At 40.3% G+C, this 12,771-nt stretch overlaps 1 protein-coding gene across 15 annotated transcripts in view; it reads right to left on the bottom strand.

The window, feature by feature from the left end:
- SIPA1L1 (signal induced proliferation associated 1 like 1) overlaps positions 1 to 12,771 on the bottom strand; it is a 370,694-nt gene that overhangs the window by 326,048 nt on the left and 31,875 nt on the right. For all 15 annotated transcript variants that reach the window (XM_045060144.1, XM_045060148.1, XM_045060146.1 and 12 more), the window contains one exon: positions 7,136 to 7,217. The gene's annotated coding sequence lies outside the window, so the exon portion shown is untranslated. The remainder of the gene's footprint in view (positions 1 to 7,135; positions 7,218 to 12,771) is intronic.

The raw sequence follows: 12,771 nt of genomic DNA, 5'->3' as shown, positions 1-12,771 counted from the left end.
TGAGGGTACGTTTTGTAAAACAGATTTCACGTCACAAAAACACCAGTAGGGAGGGGAGAAAGAGAGGAGAAAACAGACAAAATTTTGAGGAGCATACACATTTTTAAAACACTTGTAACATTTTAACTCATTCCTTTAGATGTTAGGTGGGAGGCTTTCTGGAAACCCTGAATGCTATTCATAGTTCCATCTCATCAGAAACATTCCAATTAAATGAATGATATTAAGGTAATTATCTAAGAAAACACTCAAGGGAACTCTACAGATGGTTTCTACAGTAGACTCCATGCTGTGGGGCAATTTCTCACTGCAGATGTATGTGGCCCGTGTACTCATTCCTGTGCTTGTCAAGTGTAATCTGTGATTATGCAATTGAACATTACAGCCACCTCAGGCCATTCCGTGTTTAAAGAGAAGTGTTTATGGCCATATCCTGCCAAACAACCATAATACCACTTAACCTCAGTCTAACCACTGCTTGAATGAACTTGTTAGGGTTACAGTGAAATACAGATGCAAAACAAATAGTAGGCCAAGGAATGTGATGTCCACATACTAAAAAGAAGGGGGTAGGGTGGTGGTAAATCCTTACATAATGCCCCTTAGTCACTGCGGCAGAATGTACTTGAGCATTTACATTCTAAAAGCTGGAAATTACAGTATGGAACACAGATAAAAATAACAAAATCCAAACTCCAAAAAGAAATGAATTCCTCTGAAGGGTGGGGTGTGTCATCTCAGAAAGCAGCCCCAAGTACAATGCTGTTTCTGGATCTATCCAAGCAAATCAGTAAATCTAGAAATAAGAGAAAAAGATGAATCTGAGAACACTTAAAATGTGCTGCATGGAGTAGACTGCACTGGGCTATTGACTGAAATCCACTGCATATCAATAGCAACTAAGAGTCACTACCACCCAATTGCTTCCTATGATCTAAGCTCACTTTGTGGAGCTAGAGGAACTTTTAGTCAACAAATCCACACGGGAAGATGAACCAACATTCCCTTCTGTTGGCCAATTATGAAACATTGGCCAAAAATATTTCGTTTTAAAAATGCTTATAAGTTAAAAACCAGGAATGAGATGAAATGCTGATGTTTTAACTCTGCTTTACTGGAAGTTTTCTTTTTTATAAATTTTTCTTTTAACATTTTATTTATTTTTGAGACAGGGAGAGACAGAGCATGAACAGGGGAGGGTCAGAGAGAGGGAGACACAGAATCTGAAGCAGGCTCCAGGCTCTGAGCTGTCAGCACAGAGCCCGACGCGGGGCTCGAACTCACGGACCGCGAGATCATGACCTGAGCCGAAGTCGGCCGCTTAACCGACTGAGCCACCCAGGCGCCCCTTAAAAAAATACAGAATTCAGTCTCTAAGGCTGAGAATCCAGCAAAAGATCTATTTCAACCATCCAGCCACTGTATTTTAAGGCCTAAAAAGGAGAGACTAAGGACACTAAGAGTTAAGAAGCTGACCATCACATGTGTTCCAGACTATGCCACTTAGACCTCAGTTTTATCATTCAAGTGAAAAGTGACATAGAGTACACAAAGAATCTGTGAAACCATATCTTCACTAAAACTCCATCTATAATAATCATTACTGAGAAATAACCACCCACGGCCACTTAAAATACTCAAAACTATGCCTTCAGTAAAATTATAAGAACATATATTCCAATGTGCTTAAAAAAAACTTTGAGGCTGCATTCGGGTGTTCTCATCAACACAGATAGATCATTTTAATCTTGTGTTCATCATGAATGAACAAACCCATCCAGAAGTATTCGCCTTATTACTCAAGGTAAGGGGAAGCATTACTAGAATTCCATTTCGCAATTCATCTACATTACCACTGACGAATGTTCTTATTCACACTAATATAATTCAGGACTGATAGCTGATTAAGTACAGAGTGAATTATTTAGTCCAATATTATGTTATCAGTGAGGAAACAGCATTCATTTACCAAGCTTATTCTGTTAGTTAATAAATAGAATTCAACAACAATTCCCCATCTAGTGGCCTCTTTCACTCCAAAATACCAATTATTCTATTCAATAAGCATTTATATTTATTAATTACTATATTGCTTTTATTATACTTACTACAAAATCGAATACTCTAAAGCATGGACTATTTCTGCACAGGTGAAATTATTACTGGCATTAAGAAAGCAAAATACGGGCACCTGGGTAGGGCTCAGTCAGTTGAGCATCTGACTTTGGCCCAGGTCACAGTCTCACAGTTCGCCAGTTCAAGCCCCGCATTGGGCTCTGTGCTGACAGCTCAGAGCCTGGAGTCTGCTTCAGATTCTGTGTCTGCCCCCTCCCCTGCTCACGCTCGCGCTCTCTCTCTCTCTCTCTCTCTCTCTCTCTCTCAAAAATAAGTAACATTAAAAAAAAATTTTTAAGCAAAATATACACATACAAGTAAATTACAAAGTAATTTGTGATGTCATTAATAAAAGTACCATCTCTGATTCAGTGAAATCCTGGCAGACTGTTTAGCATAGTAGTTGGAAGCAGGACCTTTGAATCCTAGACCCATAACTAGCCTTGGGCAAGTGATCTGACCTCTCTAATCCTCCATTCCAAAATGCTTCAACTGGAGAACACCACCAAATCAGTGGGTTACTAAGAGGAAGAAATAAGACTATGTATATAATAAGCTCCTAGCAGAGTGCCCAGCGTAAGTACTGACATTACTGTTGCATTGCTGTTACTACTCAAGGAAAAAGTATGAAGCAATCACAGCTAAGGGAGTTAAGAAACATACACACTAATCTTTAAAAGTCTATTCAAATAGTGACAGGATAATACAACAAAAATAAAACAAAATTTACAAAGATCATACGAAAAAGTTCTCCAAGGTCTAGTATATTTTGCCACAATTTTTTTAAGACTTAAGTTCTTTTTTTTTTTTAATTTTTTTTAAAGTTTATTGATTATTGAGATTGAGAGACAGGGAGAGACAGAGCATGAGCAGGGGAGGGGCCAAGAGACAGGGAGACACAGAATCCGAAGCAGGCTCCATGCTCTGAGCTGTCAGCACGGAGCCCGACACGGGGCTCGAACTCACAACCAAAGAGATCATGACCTGAGCCAAAGTCAGACGCTTAACCAACTGAGCCACCCAAACTGTCTAAGATTTCATAAACAAGACATTTACTGCTTTATCTCCCAGTATCTATAAAACAGAGTAAATAGTTTAATAAGAATTAACTAGTGGTTTAATAAGATCTAAGAAGAATGTTCACTAGCATTTTTAATAAAAGTGAAAGACTGGAAACAGGCTAAATGTCCAACAATATGAAAATATATGAAAAAATCATGCAGCTATAAGAAGAATGAGAGGATGAGAGGGATTTATATATTCTAATATGGAATGATCAAAAACATGCTCTCAAACTAAAAAGAACACAAATATAGAAGACTCTATGTTGATACAACCCAAAAAAATAGTATGTCACGTGTATACATATTTATGCACTTAATTCATACACAAAGCATCAAAACTATGCAACCAATGACAACCTCTTGGTTTTATTCTGCATAATTCTTTTATTTCACTATTTCAGTGACACCGTATTTTTATATTACTTGTTTAACTCATGAGCCTCAAGGAAATTCAACCAATAAATAGACTAGGCTAAAATCAAGTAAAAATAAGTCTTAGCAAGCATTTTATAGTTTACAAAAGGATTTTGCAATCCTTTATATAAATCCTTTAAAGTCTCTCAACACGGTATCTAATTGGATCCCCACAATAAACTTCTAGAATTTAAGGTAGTGTCCTTATTTCAAAAGTAGGAATGGACGCTGGGGCGCCTGGGTGGCTCAGTTGGTTAAGCTCCCAACTCTTGATTTCGGCTTAGGTCACGATCTCACAGTCGTGGGAGTGAGCCTCGAGTCCAGGCTCATGCTGGGCATGGAGCCCACTTAAGATTCTCTTATGCCCGCTGCCCCTCCCCCACTCGCATGGGCACAAGCTCTCTCAAAAAAAAAAAAAAACCTGAGAACAAACTTAAGTATTTATTAATCCAAGGTTAATAAATGCAGAGTCAAAACGGAAACACAGTCCACCCCCACCCCCATCCTAAATTCACTGTTCTGGTCTTCACACCAGAACACCATAAATTGAAAACACACAAATTGAAAACACGGTCATCTTACAACAAGGCTCTCTAAATCTCTATAGTGCTTCTATTCACGGGAGAGTCACGGGAGAGTCCGGAGTGTGGAGGAAAAGGCATTCCAGTAGGAGTCAAGGATCAGGGTTCCAGTCTGAACGACGTCATTGCTAAGACTTCACAGTAAACCAAGTTCTAGGACAATGGTTCTCTGTGGGCTGCACATCAGGTTCAACAGTGATGTTTTTTTAAATAATAGTACTAATTCAAGCCTGATCTCCAGAGATTAGCATTTAATCTGTTTATTAAAAGCTTCCCGGGTTATTCTAAATTACAGCTTGGTAAAGACCACAGATATCCTTATCTGATGAAAATAAAAATAAAAGATATTTAAAAAATCACTTTGCTATATATACTTTGCAGAGCTGAAAATGAGGGATGAATGTTTTATGAGAAAATCTCTTATAAATAATAAAATGCCTCACATATGTAAAGGAATTATTATTTATCCATTAAAACATGTACCAGGCATGTGCTGGGACCGAGAGCGGAGGCATCGCCCTCAGAGGTGAGGAAGCTGCCACATCCTCAAGTAACTGCTGAGCCCTGGGAGCAGGCACAGCAGAGTTCAAAGATGGTGATGAGCAGACCAGACATGGGGCCCAGGGGTGACGGTAGGAAGAGGGCTTAGAAAGGCCTGCACAGAGGAGACCCTCGAGCTAGGTCCTGGCGTTCTAGACAGAGGGCACATCACACGCAGGCAACATGGTCAGAGGTCTTCAGAGAGGTCTCCAGCTCCTGGGGATTCTTGAGACCCTCGCAGGGTTAAAGGTTAAGGTTAAAACTGTTTTAATATTAACTCTAGGGCACATCACCACCAAAACCTAGGAACAGCCCAAATGTTCTCCAACTGGTAAATGGGCAAACAGAAGTATTTTCATACATTGGAATAAGACTCAGCAATAAAAAAAAAAAAAAAAAAAAAAGAATCAGTGATATACACAACAGCATGGATAAATCTCAAATGTGTTATGTTAAATGAAAGAAGCCAGCCTCAAAAGGCTACGACTCTGCGATTCCATTTACATGACATTTGGGACAAAGCACAACTACAGGACAGAAAAAGGTCAGAGGGTGTAAGGCTAAGGGCAGGGGAACATTCTAGAGTGATGGAAATGTTCTTTATCTTCCACAACCATAATGCATTTGTCAAAACCCAGAGAAGAACTGAACACTTAAAAAGGTGAATTTCCCTGTATATAAGTTATGCCTCAATAAATCTAACTTTTAAATGTAATAGTATACAATTTGCCTTTTCTTTCTCTTTCTCTCCTAAATGTACAGTGTTTGCCAGAAACTGCAGGACTAATGATGTCATCACTCTGCAGCTAAGGGGCAATGATGTCATCACTCTGCAGCTAAGGGAATGCAAGCTTATATATTCTAATGTTCTAAATTTTTCTCCATTTCAATACAGTAAGTAGTAATGGATATAATCAACATCAACACTAAAGCTCTCTTGGGGCTTCAACAATTTTAATGCTAGGGTTTCTGAGACCCAAAAGTTTGAGAATTGCTGCGACAGGCAGTGGGAGAGGCCCAGGAGAGTTCTCAGCAGAGAGTAAGGGGATCTCACCCTTGCAGAGAGCCGTGCAGGGAGGTGAGTTAAGAGTTACTACAGAGGTCAGGGGCACCTGGGTGGCTCAGTGGGTTGAGCATCCAACTTCGGCTCAGGTCATGATCTCGCAGTCCATGAGTTCGAGCTCCACTTCGGGCTCTGTGTTGACAGCTCAGAGCCTGGAGCCTGTTTCAGATTCTGTGTCTCCCTCTCTCTCTGACCCTCCCCCGTTCATGCTCTGCCTCTCTCTGTCTCAAAAAATAAACGTTAAAAAAAAAAAAAAAAAAAGAGCTACTACAGAGGTCTGACTAAGCTGATCCCAGGATGAACTGGAAAGAAATTATGTCCATACACCATCTGCAGCTTGTTATAAATCCCAAGCCAGTTTGTCTCTACCGAGCTCTCTTTGCTGGTGTGCTCATGTTTTGCAAACTAATTTCTGTTCACTGGTAACACAGTCAGGAGACAGAGCCTGCTACAAGAGCCATCCTACAATGCTTTACTGAGCAGTGATTTTTGGATTACTCACCCAGTTGCCACAGTCCTTCTTCAAAGGATGTTATTAATTTAAAATTGAATTTTACATATTTTAAACTTGAAAAATAACCATCGTAATGAGGTGCAAAAGCTAATATGGGGGTGGGAGGAGGACTCAATGCCTCAAAATCAATTAGAAAAACTAGGTAATTGATTAAAAAGCCAATATATGACTTCTATGAAATATGCTTTTATTTGTATCCAGAAAACTATGACAATCCCAACTCAGCACAATGTTTTCTATGCAAATGTTTTTTTGATTGGGGGGAGCTGTTTATGTCTGGTCTGCACAGTTCCCTTTCCTCCAGGGGAAAATTCATTTCTAAATACTAGCCCTGTAAATTCCAAATTACTTCAAGTACAGGGCTTTTCCTATGATCTCTTATGCCCAGAGCTATTCTTATACTTTGGGATGCCACAGAGGTAGAGAAATTAATCTGAAAATCATCTATGTGTTTAAACTTCAAATACATGGAAAATAGATGACAGAGTAATCGATCAATTATGGGAAGGAAAGGGTAGGTATTAGAAGAAAGGATGATTTCCTTCCTCCATCTAAAAAAACAAAAAAAACAAAAAAACTTAAATACAACTTTAGGCCATTATGAGTGTATATGTGTGTTAACTGCCATCACATATTGATTGCTTCTCTAATGGTTTTAAGTAGCCAACTCGGCTGACACCTCTTATAATCCCAAACAGGTGGAAACCTGTCTAGGGTAATCAATTTGCTGCCTTTTAAAAAATTCACCTATACTTCTATTCATGTGAAAGGGGGTAGGGGACATGCCAGACTCCTGCCAAAGCAGCTGTGTATTATTAAAGATAAAGTAAAATTAGCTCCTTACCTGAAAGTACAGTCCTTTTGATCTACTTCTTATACAGGAATCTGGGATATTAGTTTACTGTCATTCACATTTGAAACCGAACCTATGGATTAAAAAGGGGAAAATAATTAATTGGAAATACATGCACAATGAAGATAAAAACATCAATCTGATCAAAGATGAGATTTCCGTACACTTGTTGAAGCCAAATGGTTTCTGCAGGAAACCTGTTTTCTGTGACTCAAATCCAAAATGGAAAACGTGGGTGGTTCTTCCTGTCTCATCATTAAGAGTCAGCCAATTGGCTGATAAAGTTTTCACACAACTTAAGCTCAAACTCCAGCCTTCCATCTGCTCTAATACTGTCATACCTTGGGGAAATGAAAGAGAAATAAAGGCTTTCTTCAGCCTCAAAAGAAGACTTTAACGGGCACCTTACTCCATCCAGACTGTACTTGAGCACAAAACTTCAAATCTTCAAAACTTCAAATCCAGAAGACGTGAAAAAGAATGAGAGCTACATCACAAAATAATCCAGGGGCTTTATGGCTGTCTCTGACTTTGGAGCTACGATTTCTAAAAAAAAAGACAAACGAGTCTGTGTTGGGCACTAAACTACACTCAAGCGCGATCGTGGAGCAGGGGCTTCCGGCCCGGTTGTCTTAACCACAGAGCTGCACTGCTTCCCACCCACAAATCACTCACCATGTGCCAGGACGTGCCTGCCAACACATTCTGTATTTGGGCTTCTCAACATACAACTGTGCCAGACTGGGACGTGAATCCAGTTAATTCTGCAGGGTATTTCTGCGTATCCACCTAGAGCTAGTAAACTAGCCAGTGTGATACACACAACTGAAAACACACAAGCCACGGGACAACTTCAAGGAGAAAGAGACCACGGGTACGTGACACTAGCATGGTGAAACAATCATGGGGGCCTTTCTGCCAAAGGCCTCCTCACATGTGCACCTCTGACCAGTGGAAAATCTGCAAATGTAGTAAGACCACAAAAATTTAGATGGCTACTTCCAACATCAATACAAGGACTCCAAGTGACAAACTGCTCAAGGGCGGCAACTGTCCAGTTCCTAAAGATTCCAGGCCCCATCTGAAAATTCCTCACCCTCGGGGGTTGTCTCAAAAATGCTAAGAGGCTAATGGAACTTAGGCTGCTTAGCAGCAGAAGGAAGGGTCTTTCATGAGTCACCAGTGACTGCTCGACAAGTTCTCGCGGAGTGACTCCCCTGCAGTCACATAGGAGAACCCACCAGCCAGATTGAAGCGAGGGGGCACAGGCCCCCAAAGTATTCATCCTGAGGGAACTGCTTCCTGGGGGGACCGTGAAACTTGAAACACGCACACCGCCTGTAAATTTACATTTTAGGAAATACCGGTATGGAGGTACTAAGCAGATTATGAACAAATACGTATCATAAGCTCCTGGAGCTGGAAGAGACTGCAGTACCCCATTACCACTGTAAAACCCTCATCCTACAGATAAGATTAAGTCAAAATCTCCTGACTGCCAGCCTGGGGCTCTTCCTATCACACCCTGCCCTTTCATCAACTGTGGAAACGATATTTTGGAGCCTATTAAAATCAAGCTATAAATCAGTCTGCAGGATAGAAATCTCATTTAACCATGTGTTGCAAAAAAAAAAAAAAAAAAAAGATTAACACAAAAGATTAAGAAGCAAAACCTTTAGAGTAATTAATTCCCTGCTTGGGGAAGGGGTAGGGAGGGGCTGGCTGTCTTTCTCCACACAAACATGATCTAATCTTCAGGGAAACCATACGTACAAAATTATATACAAAAGCCTCTTTTTATTTATTTTTTTATTTGTTTAACATTTATTTTTATTTTTGAGACAGAGAGAGACAGAGCATGAATGGGGGAGGGTCAGAAAGAGAGGGAGACACAATCCGAAACAGGCTCCAGGCTCTGAGCTGTCAGTACAAAGCCCAATGCGGGGCTTGAACTCATGGACCACAAGATCATGACCCAAGCCGAAGTTGGACCCTTAACCCACCGAGCCACCCACATGCCCCTAAAAGCCTCTTTTTAAAAAAATACTGATCGCTTCCAAACCTGTACCTCTAGAAAAAAAAAAAAATTAAAAAAATAAAAAATAAAAAAAAAAATACAAAGCAAGATGCGTTACTTCACTTACAGAATGCTGAATTAACAAAAATAGCAATCCATTCTTCCCAAGTTGAGGTGAAAACAAGGTATATTTTCACTGCACTATAATTAATTTCCTCTATTATAATGTATTTTTAACTTCAGAGCAGATCAAATAAATTTATTGCTCCACTGTAGTTTTCTTTTAAGATTCTGATTTTTTAAACGCTTCTAACACAATAATGTAAGGTGATCTTTGATTCTGTTCATTTCCTCCAATTCCAGATGACAATTCCTCAAGCACAAAATGTGCATGCTTAGACACATCAAAAGAGAAGAATGCAATTTGTATAGGATGAAATATCTGCATGAATTTTTGAAACCCTTAAGATAAAACATACATCTATGAACAAATTCATAACTGCCCCTAGGTTATCTACCTCCAAGGCCTGTACACTCCTCTCTTAAGGACACTTCAGTTAAAACCTGTGACAAAAATGAGTACCAATTCTACCATGAGTTCATCGTGTGATGTCGGGCAAGTCATTTACCCTTTGGGCTCAAGCGGACATAAAAAGCCAGTATAGTCTATTTCCAAGACATTTCCTAGGTTTCTTAACATCTTCTTAAGACATTAAGGATCATCTTTATTTCCCTTGAATTCTAAAAGTCAAACATATCTTTAAACAATAAAAATGAGCATTTAAAAGTTACATTATGCCCCAGAACTTAGCAGGAAGCTACCACCAGGTTAGATAAGTGAAAATTTTGAAAATTTTAGAAAACGATGGACTTCATCTGCATTCAATGTATCTCCCTGTCTTGTGTTTCAACTTCTAGGAACAGGTGTGGAAATGTACTTTCACATCTGGATGACTACTAAGTGTTTTTTCAACTCTCCCCAGACCTTGACTCCTTCCTCTTCCCACCCCTGCCGCCTCAGGACCTTGACAGTCTGAAACCTGGCTTATGTGCCACCAATGCTGAAAATGAAAAGCTCTTCTATCAATTAGGTTTAAAACCAGCTACCACCCAAATCTGTATCTGAGAATTTCTGTGTACATTTTGACCATTTAGTAATCTACATTTTAAAGTCTAAAGAAGATGTTCCATGTTCCACTAATATCTGCAAATGTAATGATTTTTTTTTCATCTGAAACTGAGTTTCTTGCTTATTGCCAAATAAGCAAGAAGTTCCAGAAAACTTGTTTACAACACAACTCATACCCTTAAGATAATTTATTTTCTTCACGTACCAGTTGGTGATTTTGCCATCCCCGGCGAGTGCATGAAAAAAACATAAACATGAGGACCATGAACCTGGCATTTTACTAGTAGAAACCCTAAAGAGTAGTTGCTTCTGCCAAGTTCATGCATTTGTATACTGACTACCTCTTACGGGCAGGCACCACTTATTCTTCTGGTGGGAATACACGAACTGACAAAAGTCTGCCTTCATGGAGCTTGTAATCTAATGGAGACACAACCCACAGAATACATGGACGTAATACAGACATAAGATATATCATGTACTCATCAGCAGTAAACATAACATAAACACAAATGACATGGGAGATACATCTGTATCGTGAGAGGGACCATGTGCTATGGAAAAGGAGTCCAGGGCGGCAAAACAAGGGGATTCAGGAGTGAACGAAGGGAAGGCAAACTGCAACCTTACTTAAGTGGCTCACAACAGAGGCAGCACCTGAGCACAGACCTGAAGGCGCTGAGAAGTGAGTCAAACTAAAGTTTCCTAGTAATTTTTACCTTGTACTGACTGTGCGTGTACCAGCAACGCCTCCTCAAAAGAACGGCATAGGAGCAAATTTATGAACAGCCCAGAAGTGTAAACAGAAGAGAGCTGTGGGGAAACCGCCTTCATTTTTGCACATCAGTTTACGCCAAGTGAAACTTACATCTTCAATTAGGCATGGTCATTGAAGGGGTTTCCTCCCCGCCAACCCCCCCCCCGTGTTAGTTTGAACAAAATTCTTACTTCTGTGATCCATTTTCCTTAAAACTCAGGAATAAATTTCCAAGTATTACTTGACGCACAGAAGAATAGCACGCAGTATTATCCAACCAACAACCCACTGAGCCATCCAAACTATGACACCAGGACTTAAATCTCAGCACAAGAGCCCAGGAGGCACTGGAGCTTCATCCCAATGGGGAGAAACCAGTGCTTCCCCAGAGAGGTTACTGGGGAAAGACCAGGTAGGCTGTGGAATCAGGAGGCCTCCTCCACCGACCAGCTGTCGAACCCTGAGCAAATCTCTTTACTCCCTGGCCTTCGATTTCCTCGACTATGAAATCAGAGCACCGGACCACATGATTTCCAAATCCCTTCCAGGGCTAGATCCATTTCAGAAAAAAAGTTAGGTAAATAACCACACCCTAAAAATTATAATAATGCTAACCTACCATCAGAGACCCATATACTTTGTTCTTCTGAGAAAGTAATGAATTTATACTGAACCACGCACAGAGTCTTAACTCTCCCTCTCGGATCAAAAGATTCACAAGAACGAGTCTGGACTAGTTGACTAAGGACAAAAGAACTTGCAAAAAAAAAAAAAGACAGTTATTTTTGTCTTGGCTTTATTATCAACATACTCTTATTAAACTAATACGGAAATCCTAAACTAACACAAGCATGCACCTGGTGGGATTTTAAATATTCCTCACGCACTACCACCCCCAATTTTAAAAAGCATGTTTTTAAATGGTAGGCTTCCTTCGAAGTTACTTGTAATCTATTAGTATTCTTACTACTATACTATTACAAATAGGTGCTGTGATAAGCATCATATTCAGAGGCCCCAAATCTGTACTTGCTCTCACCGCTGTTTACCAGCTCCCTTCTGTGGAAAGCTTACCTTCCCAACACAGAATTAAAAAGAAAGCAAATACAGTGATTTGGGATGGCAGGATTAGGTTTCTAGCTTTCTTTGCCCTACAGTATTGGCAAGGCTTGTGAATTAGGTTCTGCCAACCACACGTACCACATGGGACTCCTTCAGGACAGAGTCACATCACGTGGGAACAGAAGCAAGGGGGAAGCAGCCACTCTGCTGGCAGCGTGGAGGGATCCTGGCTCTGGCTTCCTGATTTGGAGAATCCTGACTCAGGCAGGGGAAGCAGCCCCCTCACAGGGCCAGTTCCACGGTGCAGCACTGACCACCATTCCCAGAAATTCAGCCTATGGGCTCTTTCTTCAGCCCTCCCGACGATTTGCTAAGCTGCCTATCACCCCTCATAAATCCCCTTCTGCTTACACTCAGTAGAATAGATCTGAGTATCTGTAACCAAAAACCCTGACCAATTCACACGGCACATATCCCTTTCATTATTTCCATATACAAGAGCTGAGATTGAAAGACACGAGTAACACACTGAACATTCCACTGTAAGTCAAGCGTTCTTTGTTTCCAGCCAGGGCTCAAATCCATAATCAACACTTCCAACCTTCCCTTATATGCACTTTCTCATAAATTTCATCACCTCTGCTACGCAAGGAGAAGAAAAT

This window comes from Felis catus, chromosome B3 (assembly GCF_018350175.1).
Source record: "Felis catus isolate Fca126 chromosome B3, F.catus_Fca126_mat1.0, whole genome shotgun sequence".
Classification (NCBI taxonomy): Eukaryota; Metazoa; Chordata; class Mammalia; order Carnivora; family Felidae; genus Felis; species Felis catus.
This window is presented reverse-complemented; position numbering and strand designations above follow the sequence as displayed.